Source organism: Schistocerca serialis, chromosome 5 (assembly GCF_023864345.2).
Source record: "Schistocerca serialis cubense isolate TAMUIC-IGC-003099 chromosome 5, iqSchSeri2.2, whole genome shotgun sequence".
Classification (NCBI taxonomy): domain Eukaryota; kingdom Metazoa; phylum Arthropoda; class Insecta; order Orthoptera; family Acrididae; genus Schistocerca; species Schistocerca serialis.
In genome coordinates, this window is record NC_064642.1 from 340977036 (window position 1) to 340997341 (window position 20306).

At 45.9% G+C, this 20306-nt stretch overlaps 1 protein-coding gene across 1 annotated transcript in view; it reads left to right on the plus strand.

The window, feature by feature from the left end:
• Positions 1-20306, plus strand: part of LOC126480962 (kalirin) — a 1643174-nt gene that overhangs the window by 919540 nt on the left and 703328 nt on the right. The window lies entirely within an intron of this gene.

Sequence of the window (20306 nt, forward strand, 5' to 3'; positions counted from 1 at the left end):
TCTTTTAGTACAGGCACTTGTAGGAAGCGTCATTATGATGATCTAAAAGTTTACGAAATGTTGATAAAGTGCGTGTAACACGGGGCACTCTGTTTTTGTCTCTAGTGCTTACTAACGGTCTTGTACTTGATGGCGGTTGCTTGCACAGTCGGTAAACTTTCTAGCACTTACCGTGAAATTTCCTTGGATAATATTTCCTGTATAGAAAATATCAGGTAGCGTCGCGGTTCGAGTTACCCGGTAACTTACAGGGTATTGGTCGTTTCATCTATTATTCAATTAACAGATTGCTGCTCTGGCTCGTTTATTTCGCCATTATATCTCGTTGTCTTTGAAAATTGTAACGTCGTTAAGGAATCAAGAGTGAATGTATCTTAGGTCACACATGAACTTCAGCGATTACAAATATATTTCGACGAACTTATTCGCCTGGATACCCGACAACTTGTTATTAATACAGTACGCTGATGGTGAGATTTGAAAGAAAGTATCATTACTGTAGAGTAATATTTTGTCTACATTATTCATTTTTTAAATTGTTTTCTACCGAAGTGGACAGGATGTGCTGATCCAGATCTCTGTCCGTCAAGAGCTCCATTCTCTTTAGCAAAATCCCAGCGAGTTGGGAGTGGAACGTAAAAAGAGTCCCAATAGGGAATATTTGAGAGGCGATTATTAGTTATCTTATTGGCCGGCAACTAAAGGAAATCTCTCGACAACGTAGATCGGAAACGAAGGTCTGCAGGTGCTTAAGTTTTTTTCTGGGACAAAAATTGGAGCCTAGGTCGTGCGTCTAAGATTAAAGTCGGTGTCTTGTTCGGTATATATTTCAGTGTAGTTGTAGGTACATGGCAATGGATAATACGTTTCAGCAGAACCGATGAAGGACTACGCAAACTGCACTACCAGTTCAGAACTAAATTATAACTGCAGTTTTGACAATGTTATGGGAGTAACATACAAATGAAAATAAAGAAGGAACAGTTTTGGTTCAAAAATGGTTCAAATGGCTCTGAGCACTATGGGACTCAACTGCTGAGGTCATTAGTACCCTAGAACTTAGAACTAGTTAAACCTAACTAACCCAAGGACATCACAAACATCCATGCCCGAGGCAGGATTCGAACCTGCGACCGTAGCGGTCTTGCGGTTCCAGACTGCAGCGCCTTTAACCGCACGGCCACTTCGGCCGGCAAGGGACAGTTTTGCTCGCTGGGAAATTTATTTGGTATCCATATTTGACATATGAAATAACATTAATGCCTCTCAAGTGGTGTGGCAGTTCTGACACCAGTTTATGTTCGGTTAAGAATTTATATCTTGCTAGCAGATTAGGAGTGGTTCATTTGTTCCGCTATAACTGCTCACGCTGCCAAAAATGTTCTGTACCATACCTCCCTGTTAAAGACGAAGAACTGCAAAGTAGGAGAACCGTTGGTAAATTCGTAAGTTGAAACATGTCACGTCACTTGTGTGTCGAAGGACGTTTCCTTGTTAGCTGTTACACTGCTTTTGTGCGTAGTTACTACGAGCCGCACACTGAAGTACGTCCTGGAGCGCCTTCTCGCCTGCAGCTCAAATAAAGCGCTTTGGGCACACTCGTGAACAACGGACAACGCAATTTCCGCGGAAAGTCTTGCTTTTGGTGCGCACTTCTCTCGTGTCCTCCTCTTGCAAGCAGAGCGGCGGCTAATGAAGCTCTGTTTATGAGCCCAGTTGTTCATTCTCGTCTCCGCTACCCGTGACGCAGAGATTTTCCCGCCTTACTAGCGGTGGCAAATCTTCTCTCTACCGCCGTTGTGTCACCTTGTAACTTTACGACGTCCGTAAAATTCTGGAGGTGGTCTTACAGTTGCGCCTTTGAGAACACTCAATTTGCGTAATCGTAGTTACATCACGGCACGGAAGCCGCTTAAGTGTCGCGCGGCACGCGACATTGCTTTTAGTCTGTTCCGGTAAACCGCCGGGCGGCACAATCTACCCCTCCTAACGGCGTCTATTTATGGAGGCGGCGTACCGCCGACTTCATTTCCGTGCGTTGCGTTCACTACAGAGGACACGGAGACAGCTGCCGGAGGGGAGCTATTTACGTCATGCTTCGTGAGGAGAAAAGCTGCTGAACGTGAGGGAACCGAAATGTGAGAAGTAACTTAAGTTGTACAAGTGTCTTGCGGTCTTCTTCCTTTTCCGTCAGAATCACCTGCCGCTCCATTGCTGTTTTAGCGAATAAAAGTCTCCTGCTGTATTTCGTAACCGTCAGTGAGTTCTCTCTGGAACGGCTGCGTGATCTTCTGCTCTAGCGACCTCTATCCTTGCTGTAACTGTGTCGAGCCATAGCGTCCACTTTGTCGCGTTACTGCCGATGATTGCCGGCACGGTAGCTCAGCGTATTGGGCCAGAGGGTTAGCAGCCCTCTGTAATAAAAAAAAAAAAAACGGATGTCTTACGACGTCCGCCCCGAGCAGATGCAACGAACAAAAGCGAACAAAATGAGATTAAAAAAAAAAAGGATGAGGCACTGTTACACGCCACACCGTGAGTCTTGTCAGTCAGATCTGCGACAGCGTCAAAGGGCATTTCTGTCTGAGATTCTGCTATTGCCTTAGGCGGAGGCGGAAGACAGCTACTCCAGGTCGTCTGGAGTAATCTGTTGAGTACAGTCCCCGCATCGATTGTACTACACGGGTGTCCCTGCTATTGCGACGGCTTCCTGTTCATAATGTCTTCTTGCGTCAACACTTGACTCACAAGCTCCTCTTATGATGCACACAAGGTACGATTCAACTCGGTCTTCACTTTACCGTATGGATCTTGTGGAGGAGGTGCCGCGATTACGTCTTCAGCTTCGGCTGCCTAGTGTTGGTCGCAGGTTAGAATCCTGCCTCGGGCATGGATGTGTGTGATGTCCTTAGGTTGGTTAGGTTTAAGTAGTTCTAAGTTCTAGGGGACTGATGACCACAGTAGTTAAGTCCCATAGTGCTCAGAGCCATTTGAACCAACCTAGTGTTGGTCAAGCTGACTGACCAATAGAGGAAATTTCGTAGTATCTTCGGTTATTCCTGCGTAGTGAAAACAAGCTTTCACCTTCGCAGACAAGAGTGTCGGATCGTTAGGCCAGAATGCCAGCAATCACACAGCAAATCGTGACACTGTCGGACCTTCAGCGTCCGCGGAGTCTTGCATTTTAGTAGCTGAAAATTCTTTGGTCAATCCCGGCAGTTGTTGTTCTAGTATCTGTGGGCTGATCACGTCCGGTTCACCAGTGACAGTGCAGCTATGGCAATAATCGTCCCATCTATTTATGCGTGTGTTCAGGTATCTACATTTATATTTATATCTACATCTACATAGATACACCGCAAGTCATTTCCTTTCCTGTTCCACTCGCAAAGTGTCCGAGGGATAAACGAGTCTCTATATGCCTCCATATGAGCCCTAATTTCTTGTGCCTTATCTTCGTGTATGTTGGTGGCAGTAGAATTGTTCGGCAGTCTGCTTCAAATACCGGTTCTCTAAATTATCTCAATAGTGTTTCTCGAAAAGAACGTCGCCTTCCCTCCAGGGATTTCCATTTGAGTTCCCGAAACATCTTCATAGCCCTTACGTGTTGTTCGAACCTACCAGTAACAAATCTAGTGCCGGCTGGAGTGGCCGAGCGGTTCTAGGCGCTTCAGTCCGGAACGCGCGACCGCTACGGTCGCAGGTTCGAATCCTGCCTCGGGCATGGATGTGTGCGATGTCCTTAGGTTAGTTAGGTTTAAGTAATTCTAAGTTCTAGGGGACTGATGACCTCAGAAGTTAAGTCCCATAGTGCTCAGAGCCATTTTTTTGAACAAACCTAGTCTTTCTTCAATCCGACCTGGTACGGATCCCAAACACTCGAGCGTCCTATATGTGGTCAACTTCGCAGGTGAACCACCCTTTCCTAAAATTCTCCCAATAAACCGAAGTCGACCATTCGCCTTCCCTACCACGGTTCTCACTTGCTCGTTCCATTTCATATCGCCTTGCAGCGTTATGCCCAGATATTTAATAGACTTGACTGTGTCAAGCAGGACACTTGTAAAACTGTATCCGAACGTTGCAGGTTTGTTCTTCCTACTTATCCGCATTAACTTAGATTTTTTATCATTTAGAGCTAGCAGCCATTGATCACACCAAGTGGAAATTTTGTCTAAGTCGTGTTGTACTTTCCTGCGGTCACTTAACTTCGATGCCTTAGCAATCAGTCTCGACAGCATTCAAATTATTGGCTTTCGAATAACTGTTAATAACAAACATATGTTAACAGATACATGTTGGGGATAAGAAGCTACACGTTTGGACTGATAAATAGCAGTAAATCAATTCTAGGCGCAGCGTGTCTCTGTGTGTCAAGAAGTTCTATCTATCCTCATGGAGCATCTATGAACGAAACAAAACAACCAGCGATTCCGAAACACGAGCGCCTCTGGCGTCAGGCCTGTGATCTCATTGACGTCTACGGAATGCACTACCCGACTTTTATCCGCTGCAGGCTGAGTTGTATTCCATCCTTGCGACTTGCCCAGCATGTGCACAAAGGCAATTCCTTCAGTAATTATTGGTTTCCTTCCTTTGCCAAAACAAATAAAGCTGTTTTGAGAAAACACGTGAAGCATATCTGTGGCGTAAGTTTATCCATTACTTTCCTTGAATGTGATGTTGATGCAGCGGAGAATTTTGAAGTTTACGTCCATTTGGCATAAGTTTCGAAGGATCTTCTTCTTCTTCTTCTTCTTCTTCTTCTTCTTCTTCGCGCTGCCGTAGACTTATTCTGGTGGACACCTCACACAGTCGCTGCTGTTTGTAAAAAGCGCTTGTTTGTACTGGAACCTGGGTTGGCGTCGGTCGGTTTGTCGCAACATACGCTCCATGCTGCTTCCTTCCTGTCGTCCCTCGCAAAGTTGCGCTCATTGGCCGTAGTAGTAATCTTCACGTAGATGGCTGACTATGTGATGTGTGGATTCAGGTGCAGTCGTCCCTAAGTAAGAAAGGGATGCCATCCGATGCAGATTATCTTCCTTCTCTCGTTATCACAAACGACAGAAAAGCACTTTACACTGATACAGTGTGATTTAGCTCCTGCCGCGCGGAGTGTGTGTTGTTGTTAGCATAAATTAGTGTAAGTATTGTGTAAGTCTAGGGACGGACGACCTCTGCAGTTTGGCCCCTTAGGAATTCACACACATTGGAAGATTCAGCTCCTGTAGACGATGCAGTTACTTTTAAGACACCTGATATGCAAGCAGCTCAAGTGCCATCAGTTAGTAAAAAAGATTGCAACAAGCCGTGAGGCACACGAGCTCATACTTGGCTCGTACTCTAGGATTGTATGTATTGACTACTATATCTGGTTATTAAATGAAATCAGTGCAAAACAGCCATTTGCGAACGGGAAAAGTTGTGACCGCCTTATTGGACAGAGCTTTGTAAGTGCTGATAACCCTTTTTTCCATTTTGAAAGTCTTAATGATCGTAATGTCTGTCCACGCTGGCAATTATTTTGTGTGAGCATTTCTTCAATGTATGAGTTGAACATATAAAATCCGTAGAGTCCGCGATCGTCTTTGGCACTTTATTTATAAATGTCTGTCTTGATCACATACAATTCACAGTGACCGGCTTCGGCTTACTACCATCATCAGATGTGTCGCAAAATAGAAAAAAAGAACACTAATGTGACAGTAATAACTTCAGTTGGCTGTAGGCCAAATATATAGAAAATATAAGAAACAAAAAAGATAGCATGGGTGACACCCGTAACATTCCATTAAAGGTATTCTGATCCAAGTGTCATCATCATATAATATGTCACGCAGGTGCATAACAAGTGCTAGTGCTGGATTAGCGGTGATGAAATCGGTCGATGGTAGATGCTATTGCCATATTTATGGTACACAACAAGCAGTGACTAAATACACGCGAACTATCCAGCTGCCACATCACGTGCTGAAAGGCTCATCAGATTGCTGCCACTGAACATATGTTGCATTTAGCGACACGAATCTCTGCACACGCAACTTAGTACTTTAGTGCCCTGTGAGGAGTAAAGCTGCGAAGCTCTGTGATACAAGAGAGACACATCACATCCCCCGTGTCCCATAACTCTAGCAGCTTTGTTGCAGTGTTCCACGCCTGGTCTACCTCTGCAGATTTATCCCGGCAGCCATTGTACAAAGCATCGCGGATAGTACTTCGTGCCAATATTAGGAAGTTCCTTTGTTACTCCGTTATCTTATTCTTACGATCTCTACAACAGCTATACGATGGAGATAACATAATTTTTGCTCAGTCTATCTCAAATTCTCAAATGGTCGTTCTTACCCAACAATCTTTTGCAACACCAACGAAGGCATTTGCTGCAACTCTTTTCGTTTCATGTCATGTCACTTTTTAATGGTACCTCTACGTGTTTGAACGCTGTGTCACTTTGTAAGAAGTTTAACATCAATACTATGATTTGATGCCATCAGCGGGGTTTTTGTTGTTTACGCTCTTTCTCTTGCAACTATCAACGTTTAAATAGCACTGCTATTCAGTACGCCAAGTGAAAATCCTAAGTTGGCCTGTGTTCCTTTATAGCCATCAAACTTACATACTTTCATAGCGAACAATTAGTGTGTTGTTGTCCCTTTTTGATCTGTCATAGCCATGTTTCAGTCGAGAACATGAAGCATCTTGTCATAATTATATCAACCATGTCCTCTACGCTGAATTATCGTAATTAAAGAAAAGAAGAGATTAGGAAGTGAAAGAGAAGCTTACCGCGAACTGAATTCAAAGAAACCGTCTTTCTGTATGCCACTGCAGTAGGGCCACTGTCACTCCGTAAAAAATTGTTAGCATAGGTATGAAATTATGAATAAATCAGAAGGATTAAAATTTATTATTCCCGCCTTTTTTCCAGCAAAGTATGTACGAGGTTTTTGTTTTTTATTTGCAACATGTAGTTACCCCTCCACCTTCTTCTCTACATAGTCGCCGCACCGACTTAGACATTTGTCTCAACGTGGTACCAACTTTCCAGTACCCTTGTCATAAAACAGCTGCTTGTGATTTCCGCCCATTCCCTTCGCTGATCTGCAGCTCGTTGTCTGTGCGAAAATGCAGTCCTCGTAGGCAGCGGTTCATGTGAGTGAAAAGACGAAAATCAGAGGGAGCCAGGCTGTATGATAGGTGATCAGACACTGCGCATCGAAAACGGCGCAGTTGCGTCTTCATTGCACCTGCAGAGTGCAGCCGAAAATTGTCATGAAGAAGGAAACGCATAACAGTTATGGTAAGTGGACTGCGTAAAATGAGGCGAAATTCCTCAAAAGGACGTAACATTTGGCGGAATAAACTATTTTCTATGCATTTTTACGTGATGGCTGTGCGTTCAGAACAGATAAGTGCGACGTGACGCGGTAGACAAACATACTAGAGATACTGCGCAACACATCTGCGCAAATTTTCACACGATTTTCATTGTGGTTTTAATATCGTGACCAAACGGAGGTCTTTTAAAAAAAGTAGTACTCGTCCATATATAAAATTTAGACCAGATTGTCATTGTGAAGCAATGTTTGTGAACTGCCTGAAATGATATTACGTGACTCTTACGTATATTTTCATCTTCAGTTATTCGTTGGCAGACAGATACGCTCTTCAGTGGAAGAACGCATTTCACCCGTCTCTAGAAAGTTTTGAGCAACGAGGTATTTACGTGAAGGATTCACTGACACAGCAGCTCCTCTGTCGGATTTGGCCTGTAATTAGATTCCGCTAGATCCCGCCTCTGTGTGACACGGGCTGCGTAAGTAATTACTTCAGATTAAAGAAATAAGGCACGAGTCCGCCTGCCTCGCGTTCGTCATTTGTCAGCGCCAGCGATGTAAGCGCGTTTCGCGCCATTATTAGCTTAACGTTGCCCGCCAACGTGCAGGCAAATTTCTTGCGCGCGGCGTGGAAATGTTTTCCGCTAACGCCCTGCGAAGGGTTGTCGGGGCAGGGCGTGCACTCGGCGAGTTTCTCCACGGCGCGCGTCCTGGCTTTTTACGCACAGGTAATTCCGTGGATAATTAGCGTTGAAGGGCGAGAATTTTCGGATGAGGTGGCTCCAAAAATGCTCATTATAAAGTTTGCTCCGCGAGGGTTATTTCATTAAGTCTGAACATCGTCTCGACGTGAAACAATGCTGCCAGCAAGTGGAGCGGAACTCGATTGAATTCTGAACGAGACTTCGGTGCAGTCGTTCGAGATTGAGGTCAGACGCGTGAGTTTATGGAGGAAGAGAAACAGGAGGTAGATTAATTTGAATTTTTTTTCTCCTGGAGTATTTGGTTCCTTCAGTATTCTAAAATATCGCTGCTCTGGCTTATTGGTCTCCCTACGAAATTAATAACTAGACGGATTGTCGTGCTGGCTATTTAAACTTACCTGTAATTATTTTATGCTGTTGTGATGTTACGTCAGAAGACTGATTTGATGCAGTTGTTTATGCTGGTCTATCCTGTGCAAGCCTGTTTATCACTTTATAAGTGCTGGAAACTATATCCAATAGAAACTGTTTATTGTAGTCAAGCCTCCTACCAGGTCCGCCCCCGTCGCCCCTGGCACGTTCTTCCGTTACCAAATTGACGTTTTCTTTATGCTCAGGATGTGTCCTATTAACTTTTGGTCAAGTTGTACCACAAATTACTTTTTCCCCAATAGTGTAGAGCACACTTTATCCTAAGGTATTCGATCTATCCATCTAGTCTTCAGCATTCCTTCTGTACCGCTACTTTTTAAAAGCTTATGTTCTCTTAATGTGTGGACTGTTTATTGGCCACGTTTCACTTCCGTACAAGGCTACACTCCAGACAGATGTTTTCAGAAGAGACCTTCTAACGCTTAAATTTATTTTCGATGTTAACAAATTATTCTTTTTCAGTCTGCATTTTGTAACGTGTCCACTTTGGCCATCATCAGCTGGTTTTATGCCTGAATAGCAAAACCTATCTACTACTCTTAATGTCTCATGTTCTAATTACCTAATATTCACCAAAATGAGAATATTTTCCATTTCATACTCTCCCAATCTCTTGAACTGATAAGCTGATATAGGAGAAACAATTTGTAAGAGTGCTGGTGAAAGACATAATGTAGCGTAGCACACAACATTGTGGGGATTCTAATAAATCTTGAAGGATGTCATTTTACAGCGTCGCCAACTTTTATTATAATTTAGCAGTTACATACTTGCGTCTTTTGGGCATTTTCAAGTTACAGCACAGTAAAAAATTGTTAAGTGTGTAGCATGATAAATTCCAAACATCAGTGAGTGCAGGGGGGGGGGGGGGTGCTCGCATTCGGGAGGACGACGGTTCAATCCCGCGTCCGGCCATCCTGATTTAGGTTTTCCGTGATTTCCCGAAATTGTTAAGTGTGTAGCATGATAAATTCCAAACATCAGTGAGTGCAGGGGGGGGGGGGGGGGGTGCTCGCATTCGGGAGGACGGGTTCAATCCCGCGTCCGGCCATCCTGATTTAGGTTTTCCGTGATTTCCCTAAATCGCTCCAGGCAAATGCCGCATGGTTCCTTTGAAAGGGCACGGCCGACTTCCTTCCCCGTCCTCCCCTAATCCGATGAGACCGATGACCTCGCTGTTTGGTCTCTTCCCCCAAACAACCCGCCCCACCCAGAGGGGGGGGGGGGAGGAGGTCGCGATTTGATGACGTCCGTAATAAGTTTCGTAGGCCCATAGCAGGTAGAGGCACAACCATCCTAGCTGGCCCATAAGGAAAATGGAAAAAGGGTAGCCATTATGTCACTGTGCCAGCGTAGAACACATTAAAATGGGTTACTGTACGTATCGAATTGAAGTGTTTGGTACTCGAAATGATATTTCTGAGGACGAAATTATCTTCAGATAATTTTCATTGTGATGTAAGTGGTTTCAGTTTATAATTATTAATGATAGTGGTGATGTATAGATTTCTTTGTGGGCATAAGCAATCTTTCGCTGGCAGGTACTTCAGAGACAGATTTCGAAGTCGAACTAGGTGACTAATTATGCAAGACACTGAACTCATATACTAGAAGAAGCAGATGTGATTTCTTCGTCTCTAGAATTAGATTTGTGGTGGTTTCCGTGAGTGGCTTCACGTGAATGCCGTGATGGTTCCTTGAGCAAGACGTCTTGCGTCCCCGCGTGCCTCTTCAGTGTGAGCTAGTGCTTCAAGCTCTAATGTCATCGATGGCGTCACTGTTCTAAATCCTGGCGACTTCTGTTGTGTAACATGTCTACCAACTGTATTTACCTACGCAGCCCGCTGTACAAATAGGAGCAAGAGAAGCCGACCGTCTGTTAGTATGACTTGCGCTTGTGGACAACTGTAGCGTGTAGACGTTCGCGCTGAACTGTGGGGGCAGCAGGAACGTACAGACATGCGTGCGAAGTTAATGGACAAAGAGAGATATAATTTGTTAGAACCAATTCGATGCTATCGGATTATTTTTCTTTGTTACAGCCGTACTACCGTACATCTGCCCACGTTTAAGGAGTTCTGCCGTTCATTACAGCAATTGGAAATTTCGAACAAGTCGTTCTGCAGAGGGAGTTCAAAACTGGTTTACATTATTTTTGACAGATCTTGTTGGACAGCGTTTGTCTCATCTAATGTACAGACAAAAAATGATTATAGTTTGAGAGAAACTGATGATTTCTTCCGGAGGAAGAGCTTCACAAATTGAGGAAGTCAGTTACGCTTTGATCAACCTCTGGCTCGTATGCAAGCAGTTGTTCCGGTTGCCATTGATTGATAGTATTGTTGGATGCCCTCCTGAGGGATATCATGCCAAATCCTGTCCAACTGGCGCGTTAGACCGTCAGAATCCCAAGCTGGTTTGAAGGCCCTGCCTATAATGCTCCAAAGGTTCTCAACTGGGGAGAGATAGGCGCCCTTGCTGGTGAAGGTAAGGTTTGGCAAGCAAAAATACAAGCAGTAGAAACTCCCGCCGTGTGCGGATGGGCATTCTCTTGCTGAAATGTAACCCCTGGATGGCCTGCCATGAATGGCAACTAAACGGGATGTAGAATATCGTCGACGTACCGCTGTCCTGTAAGGGTGCCGCATATAACGATCAAAGGTGTCCTGCTATGAAAAGAAATGGCACCCCATACCATCACTCCTGGTTTTCGAGCCGTAAGTCGGGTGACTGTCAGGTTGATATCCCACCGCAATGTGGAGCGTCTCCACACTCGCCGTAGGCCTGGAATCTCACTGACCTCAGTAGAATTGTCTTCAGTGCTGAGTCCCGCTTCGAACTGAGCACCGATGACCAGCGAAGACGTGTCTGGAGACGCCCCGGACTGATTATGGCCTGCAGTACGGCCCGACAACCTGGTATGATGTCTTTGGGTGCAATTTCGTTTCATAGGAGGATCCTTTGGTTGTCATCCTCGGCAACTTTGCAACATAGCGGTACGTCGACGATATTGTACGCCCCGTCTTGTTGCCTTTCATGGCAAGCCATCCTGGGCTTACATTTCAGCAAGATAATGCGGTTGCGCACACGGCGTGGGCTTCTGCTGCTTGTCTTTGTGCTTGTCAAACCCTACATTGGCCGACAAGGTCGCTGGATCTCTGCCCAAGTGAGGACGTTTGGAGCAATATGGGCAGGGCCCTCTAAGCTCAAATGGCTCTAGGCACTATGGGACTAAACATCTGAGGTCATCAGTCCCCCAGACTTAGATCTACTTAAACCTAATTAACCTAAGGACATCACACACATCCATGCCAGAGGCAGGATTCGAACCTGCGACCGTAGCAGCAGCGCGGTTCCGGACTGAAGCACCTAGAACCGGTCGGCCACAGCAGCCGGTACCCTCTAAGCTGCTCGAGATCTTACTTTGACTATCTAACGCACCAATTGGACAGAATTTGGCACGATATCGCTCAAGACTACATCCAACAACTCTGTCAGTGAATGCCAGGCCGAATAACTGCTTGCATGAGAGCCACAGGTGGACCAGTGCGTTATTGACTTGCTCAGTTTGTCAAGTGCTGTCTCTTGCATAAAGCATTCAATTTTTCTGTAATTGTAATGATTTCTTTGTCTGTACCTACGTCACATCTACCGATTTCAGTCTCGTGTGAGCAGTTCCTTCGCGGAGCGTCGTTTCTTTTTGCATTACGGTGTACAAAAGTACAGGGTGTCCGAAAAGTCTTTCCCTGATTACATAAACTGATAACTCAGGCTAGCAGTAAGATACAAATACGAAACTGGTGTCTAATTGTTTACAAACTATCAAAGTTTTTTTCACACATCAGTAAACTTCCACATGAGCACCCTTGGTTGCACGTAGCACATCTAGGCGATATTCAATTTCCGTCCACTCATTAGCCAACATCACTGGAGGGATCGATTCAACGACTGTGGTTATCCGTTGCCGCAGGGTTTCAAGATCTAGTAAACGTGTTCGGTAGGCCTCGTCCTCGACATAACCCCATAAAAAGAAGTCTAATGGGGTTATGTCAGGAGAGCGTGGAGGCCAAACTGTTAGCCCATCACGACCAATCCATCGCCCAGGAAAGGTCATATCGAGAGAGGCACGAACGTCCAAACCCAGATGAGGCGGTGCACCTTCTTGCTGAATACTGAAGCAGCTGAGGAACAGCATACAGTTGCAACATGTCCAGATACACTGCAGATGTAATGGTAGCCTCAGCGAAGAAGAATGGCCCGATAATTCGATCGTGCAATAGCGCGCACCAAACATTCTCCTTTGGAGTGCCTCTGATGCACACCATGATCTCGCCAGGGGGTTGTGAGACCCAAATGCGCACATTATGACGATTCACTACTCCACTGACAAAAAAGGTCGCTTCGTCGGATAAGGCAATTCGTCTGAGATAACCATCATCGTCCGCAATAGGTGATAGCATTTCGACCGCAAAGTCATATCGACGTGTACTGTCATTAGGCAACAAGGCCTGAACGATTTGCACTTTGTACGCACGAAACAATAAACGTTTGTGTAAAATGTCATGGAGAGAGCTTTTTGGCATCTGTAATTCACGTGAGGCCCTGCGCACCGATTTCTTCGGACTTCGCAGAAAAGACTGCCTTACAGCTTCCACCCTGTCTGCTGAGGTTCTTGGTCGACCAGACCTCGGAAAGTCAGCAACCGATCCTGTGTTCTTGAACCTCCCATACCACGCTTTAATTCTCTTGGCATCAGGTGGATTCGTTCCAAATGTTGTCTGGAAGTGTCTGCACTGTGGTTGGTAATCATGGTACCATAAGACACGCTGTGCCTTCTCCTGATTGGTTAACATGGCTTCTTGGGCCCTGCACCTCATCCACTACTTACGTACTGCGAACTTAAAACAGAAAAAAACTTTGATAGTTGTAAACAATTAGACACAAGTTTCAAATTTGTATCTTACTTCTAGCCTGAGCTATCAATTTATGTAATCAGGGAAAGTCTTCTCGGACACCCTGTATATCTGTTTGAGGCAAGATACTGCAGTGGTTTGGGGACACGCATTCAGGACCGGGTGCATCGCCGGCCGGAGTGGCCGTGCTGTTCTAGGCGCTACAGTCTGGAGCCGAGCAACCGCTACGGACGCAGGTTCGAATCCTGCCTCGGGCATGGATGTGTGTGATGTCCTTAGGTTAGTTAGGTTTAAGTAGTTCTAAGTTTTAGGGGACTGATGACTTCAGAAGTGAAGTCCCATATTGCTCAGAGCCATTTGAACCATTCTGAACCGAGTGCATCACCAGCGTGTGCAGGTCAGTGAAGAGGCAGTCCCGGGAGCAGAGGCGCGGTGTATCTTTAGCAGCGAGTGCGGCAGCTGCGGCTGGGGAAATGGGAAACGGGGTGGCGGCGTAGCGCGGAGCGGCGCCGTCAGCCCGTCAGCGGCGCCTATTTACTCTGCACACTCTCGCCGCACCCGTCGGCCGTCACTCGTATAAATGAAGCGCGCCGCGCCGCGCCTCGCCTCGCAAATAGCTCCGCATAAAATGCACCCAAATCTTAAAGCAGGGCCAGCTATCTGCCTTCTGCTTACATCCTTCAGCCGGCAGAATCGTGACACCCGAATATTTCGCAGCCGTCAGTTAAGACGCTTCTGTTGTACCCTGGTCGACATTACTGCCGAGGCCATGATTTAGGCACTGGTTGTAACAGAGACCAGACCGTACCTGTAGGATGGCGTGGTTTTTCTAACGCGCGTTTGCTTAAAATCAGCAATTTCTACTTACCCATGTTTATGACAGTAAAATGCATAAGAGCAGAGTTCTAAAACTACTGTATGCTACCATATACTACCGTAAGTAAGCGTAGACTACCGTAGTTTTCGTTGTATCTCTGGTCTCTTAAAGGCTATAGCCGCGTTCCATGCGTGTTGGGTGTGTTGCATACCTATCGGGCGTTATCTCATAAAGATATCTTAGTTTACATATGCGGTGTGTCTACTGGATTTCAATAAGTTATCCTACTGTCTGTTAGTGAAAATAAACAGTGTTTGCAGCAAAATTGAAATTGAAAATATTTAATTCAGGTTTTATTTGAAAATAGTTGATTTGTAACGTGACACAGAGGGATGCAGTAGTAAACACAAAGAAAACCGTATACATTTATCATGTGGTGCTAGAAAACGTAATTTCCTCGAAAAAAGAGTAAAAGAAAACCGCAAAAACAGTATCTCAAACATCGCCTCAACACTTTGTCGAACTTATACACACATCAAAAAAAGTTTTGCATCACCTCGGTTCGGAGACTTCCTGAACCTGTACAGAAAATTGGAATAGAGATCAACATAAACATCATTTCCGCCCTTTTTATTGCTCATGAAAACCACGCATTGCATGTTGTACCCCCAAACAGCGAGACCTTCACAGGTGGTGGTCCAGATTGCGGAACACAACGGTACCTTTAATACCCAGTAGCACGTCCTCTTGCATTGATGCATGCCTGTATTCGTCGTGGCTTACTATCCACAAGCCCATCAAGGCACTGTTGGTCCAGATTGTCCCACTCCTCAACGGCGATTCGGCGAAGATCCCTCAGAGTGGTTGGTGGGTCACGTCGTCTATAAACAGCCCTTTTCAATCTATCCCAGGTATGTTCGATAGGGTTGATGTCTGGAGAACATGCTGGCCACTCCAGTCGAGCGATGTCGTTATCCTGAAGAAAGTCATTCACAAGATATGCACGATGGGGGCGCGAATTGTCGTCCATGAAGACGAATGCCTAGCCAGTATGCTGCCGATATGGTTGCACTATCAGTCGCAGGATGGCATTCACATATCGTACAGCCATTACGGCGCCTTCCATGACCACCAGCGGCGTACGTCGGCCCCACATAATGTTATGCTACCCCAAAACAGTAAGGAACCTCCACCTTGCTGCACTTGCTGGACAGTGTGTCTAAGGCGTTCACCCTAACCGGGTTGTCTGCAAACACGTCTCTGACGATTGTCTGGTTGAAGGCATATGCGACAATAATCGGTGAAGAGAACGTGATGCTAATCCTGAGCGGTCAATTCGGCATGTTGTTGGGCCCATCTGTACCGCTGCATAGTGTCGTAGTTGCAAAGATGGACCTCGCCATGGACGTCGGGAGTGAAGTCGCGCATCATGCAGCATATTGCGCACAGTTTGAGACGTAACACGACGTCCTGTGGCTGCACGAAAAGCATTATTCAACATGGTGGTGTTGCTGTCAGGGTTCCTCCTAGCCATAATCCGTAGGTAGCGGTCATCCACTGCAGTAGTAACCCTTGGGTGGCCTGAGCGAGGCATGTCACCGACAGTTCCTGTCTCTCTGTATCTCCTCCACGTCCGAACAACATCACTTTGGTTCACTGCGAGACGCCTGGACATTTCCCTTGTTGAAAGCCCTACCTGGCACAGAGTAACAATGCGGAATTAGTTTGTATGTAGCTTATCTTCTCAAGACGTGGCTACTTGAATGTTAAGAAAATCATCGCAGCTGTTATTTCAGGTGCATTTATTAAACTGCAACTGGTTTCATTCTGTATAAGCATCTTCAGCTGAAAAAGTATCCGAAAGACTTCAGGATGTTCATATAGAGTGAAAGCGTTTGTGGATTAATATATACACCTAAAATAAAACCGGTGCTGTCCATATTAATCAGCTTCAGAAACATAACATGATCAACATTATTGTCTGGTTACCTTCTTGCTGCCTCATCAACACCTCTTAATTTAATTGTACATTTAACTCAATACGGAAATGAACATGAAATGAACGATGCGGACGTGCATTCTTTGGCTCACCCATCAGTCCTCGTTTCGAATCTCGTGAGCGTGGTTCAAGACATTCTGAGGATTAGTGTGCCATTATCGATTGAGTGACTGAACCCCGTTGCTTATAATCTATTTATAAATATCGTGAGTGAGTGATATAATAGTGTCAACGTCGCAAAGTGATAGGAATTGGAAATAATTTGCAAAAAACAGTATGACATCATCCCCCATGCAATGAGGTAGGTCCTACTCGGCAACTGCACGGTGTATTTTGCTCATCTGCATGTGTTCACGTGGACTGATTAGTTTGTAGGAAATGTATGGTAGTCAGGTTGGCATAGGTAAAACATTTCGATTTCGTTCCTGTGATTTCATGGCGCAGCCCAACAATTTGAAACTTGTCACAGTCCTGAATTTGAACGCCATCCTTGCCAGAAACGAATCCAGTAGTTTTAATCACTATACTCGTTCAAGCGGCTGTAGTATGTGTAGGTGTGTGTGTGTGTGTGTGTGTGTGTGTGTGTGTGTGTGTGTGTGTGTGTGTGTGGTAGTCGAGATACAGTTCGTTCTATCTAATAGAACCGCCGCATAAGACATCAGTTTCCCGAGCGTCCGTTGATTTACACGAAGCGTCTGTAAATCAGCCGCTCAGATTTGGTCAGAACCGTGAATAAAGAGAGAATGCGATTTAGTAACGGTTGATAAAGTTTCCTACTCCTCCATACGAAGAAATGTTTGGATACTTTATTCACGCATATTAATGCTTTAGTACTACCTCCTAGACAGCGCACGTTATGGGGAAAAAGTATGGAATAGTCGCTGTTTGTATATTCATTTAGTCCACCATTCCCGATTTTTGGAATGGTTGGAAAACTCCCGAATGTGCGAATCAGTTCCTTTTCTCGTATACAGAATGAAATAATGTTTCATCAGCAGCAAACTATTGTGTTCAAGAGCCTATGTCCCGAAAAGAGAGAGTGGATATAACAATTTATAATTAGTTTTTGCTGAATCAGGAGCATACTGGGTAATTCAAAACTCATGTCCCGTAGAGCAAATACGGTGAACGAGAACTCCACTGACTAAATAAAGAAAAAAATTCTATTAAACATGGGCTCTAAAATTCGTAACTTAATAGCTATGATAACTTGTTCATCGTCGATTATGTGAAACAAGTCTCTTCTGTTGTAAGCTCTTGGCTTATCATATTTTGATAGGTCGTAGTATGGACCAAAAAAAGAAAAAAAGTCCAGTAAACAAGGTCCCTGAAGTGCATCTCTTAAAGAGTTATGAGCACTTGTTTGATAGGTGAGACGTGTTTCACAGTAGCGAGGATGACTAAGTGCTCGTAGTTCGTAAGGTATACATTTTAAAGCCCATGTTTACTGGACTTTTATTTTTTGTCCGCGCTACCACCTCTGAAGCCCGCTCGGTAAGCCGCTTGGTCTAACGCGCTGCTTCCCGAGCGGGAAGGCGTGCCGTCCCCGGCACGAATCGGCACGGAGGATTAGTGTCAAGGTCCGGTGTGCCGGCCAGCCTGTGGATCGTTTTTAAGACGGTTTTCCATCTACCTCGGGGAATGCCAGCTGGTTCCCCTTCTTCCGCCTGTGTTACACTATGTCGACGATTGATGCGCAAACACCGTCTCGACGTACGCGTACACCATAATTATTCTACCACGCTAACATTTGAGATCACACTCGTTTAGTATGAGACGTTCCCGGGGGAGGGGGGGGGGGGGGGGTCCACTAGGGTCTGAACCGCACAATAACCGTGGGCGGCGGTGGGGCGGGTGGACTGCTGTGGCCTGTTGTGGGGTTGTAAACCACTGAGAGCTACGACGGGACGAAGCCTCTCCGTCGTTTCTAGGTCCCCAGTTCAATACACACACACCACCTCTGAAAGTGTCGGTGGAGTTGTGGTTCACCCTATGTGGCCTATGGGACGTGAGTTTTAAATCATTATCCTGTATGTAACCATTTATGTCTTTCCATTTCATAAAAATAAAATACGAAGCAACTTTCCAGGTACTGGTTCTAGCCGGGCCAGTCGGTTCTGACCGACCGCCGTGTCGTCCTCTGCTAATGGCGTCATCGGATGCGGTATGAATGGGGGCGCATGAGGTTAGCAGAACAACTCTCCCGGTCGTTATCGGGTTTCTTGACCTTGCAATCGCTGTTAATCGGTAGAGTAGCTCCTCCGTTGGCCTCAAGAGACAGTACAGCCAGTATCCGTCCTCCCTCCAGGGAAAAATCGCTGGCAGTAGGGTGAATCGGAAGCCGGGTCCTCAGCATCGCACACATCCGCGCCGACCGCTCAATTACGGAGGAGGACAAAAATAACATGAACTTTTCTTCAGTAAAATAAACAGAATGTGTAGTTTACTGGCTACTCCTGTACTATCTAATCTATTTTAATGCACACAAGTCGAGCGGGATGGCCTCGCGGTTTGAGGCGCCATGTCACGGATTGCGCGGACGCTCCCGCCGGAGGTTCGAGTCCTCCATCGAGCATGGGTGTGTGTGTTGTTCTTAGCATAAGTTAAAGTAATGTGTAAATCTAGGGACCGAAGACCTCAGCAGTTTGGTCCCTTGGGTTACACACACACACACACACACACACACACACACACACACACACACAGGCGTGTAGCAACCTGTCAACTCGGCCACTATTCTAATGTTATGGAGTCTTTACACGGAACCGAAAGCAGATTGTGAGGGCTGGAATGTGGCAGCTGAACTTGGATTTCTAGAAACAGTACTGAAATCTGTACGTGACAGAACAGAAGCGAAACTGGGCAATCAGTGTGCGGAAAACAGTATTTGAGATACCGTGTATCGCAGTGGCGCCTGCGGCCCTCGCCGCGCTCCCGGCTGCACGCAGCGCCCTGCGTGGCGGCCCTTATGTAAGACGGGGAACCAGGTCGAGGGCCGCGATCGGACGCTCCGCCTCACGCCCGGCCAACTTAGTTCGTCGCAGAACGGCCAACTTGTCGACAGCTGTCGGGCGCGCCTAGCGCCCCCGACCCGCGAGTCAACAATGACTGTTCGCCGGCCTCTTCTGACAACTTGCCCTTCTGCCTAGGGTCTCCCCCTGTCCCGCGCGTCCTGGGGCCTCTCTCGGTCTTTGAGGTTCGCTGGCAAAGTGCTCGGGGTCGTAGCACCAGCAACCCCTTCCTAGACAGTTTCTGTCTGCAGCGACGTGTAGCACTGGCAGTGACGGGCACTTTTGGGAAGTTATTTAAGAAATACCGTAAGAAACTTTATATCGCGAGCAGTATGTTAAAAAAGAAGTGCCCTATTAAATAAGTACAATTCATAGCAGCGGGAAGGAAATACAGCTTTGTTTCTTAGAATAAAAAATGGCTCTGAGCACTATAGGACTCAACTGCTGAGGTCATTAGTCCCCTAGAACTTAGAACTAGTTAATCCTAACTAACCTAAGGACATCACACACATCCATGCCCGAGGCAGGATTCGAACCTGCGACCGTAGCGGTCTCGCGGTTCCAGACTGCAGCGCCAGAACCGCGCGGCCACTTCGGCCGGCTTCTTAGAATAAATCGAAATGGTACGTTTAGAGACCAGCTAGGACGTACGGAGAGTAGATATGTTCTGACAAGGGGACCGCGCTCACTCGTCACTACCGATTTCGTTCCAATTTATCGTATGTGCAGGGCTTCGCCAGAGGTTAGAAGTGACAGAAGTGGGACCTCCAAATGGCTGAGCGTACAAGAAAAAAAAACTGCATTTTTGGCGCTGGTCAGCTGAATTATGAGCCATTTATGTTAACATGCCGCCTACGCAACGGTTGGCAGCGCGGAAAGACTGCTGAGGGTCGTGGGGTCGATTATCTGTGCGCCAACTTTTTTATTTTCAATTTTTACGTTACTTACAATCTAAATAAAACGAAGCAGAGTTGAGTAGATTTTGTTTGTTAATATTTTCGTAAGAGGGTACGGAAAAGAAAGGAAAAGGAAAATTTGGGTTGCAAGTAAATTTTCAGAAAGGGATTGTAAGGTGCACACGAGAACCTCATAC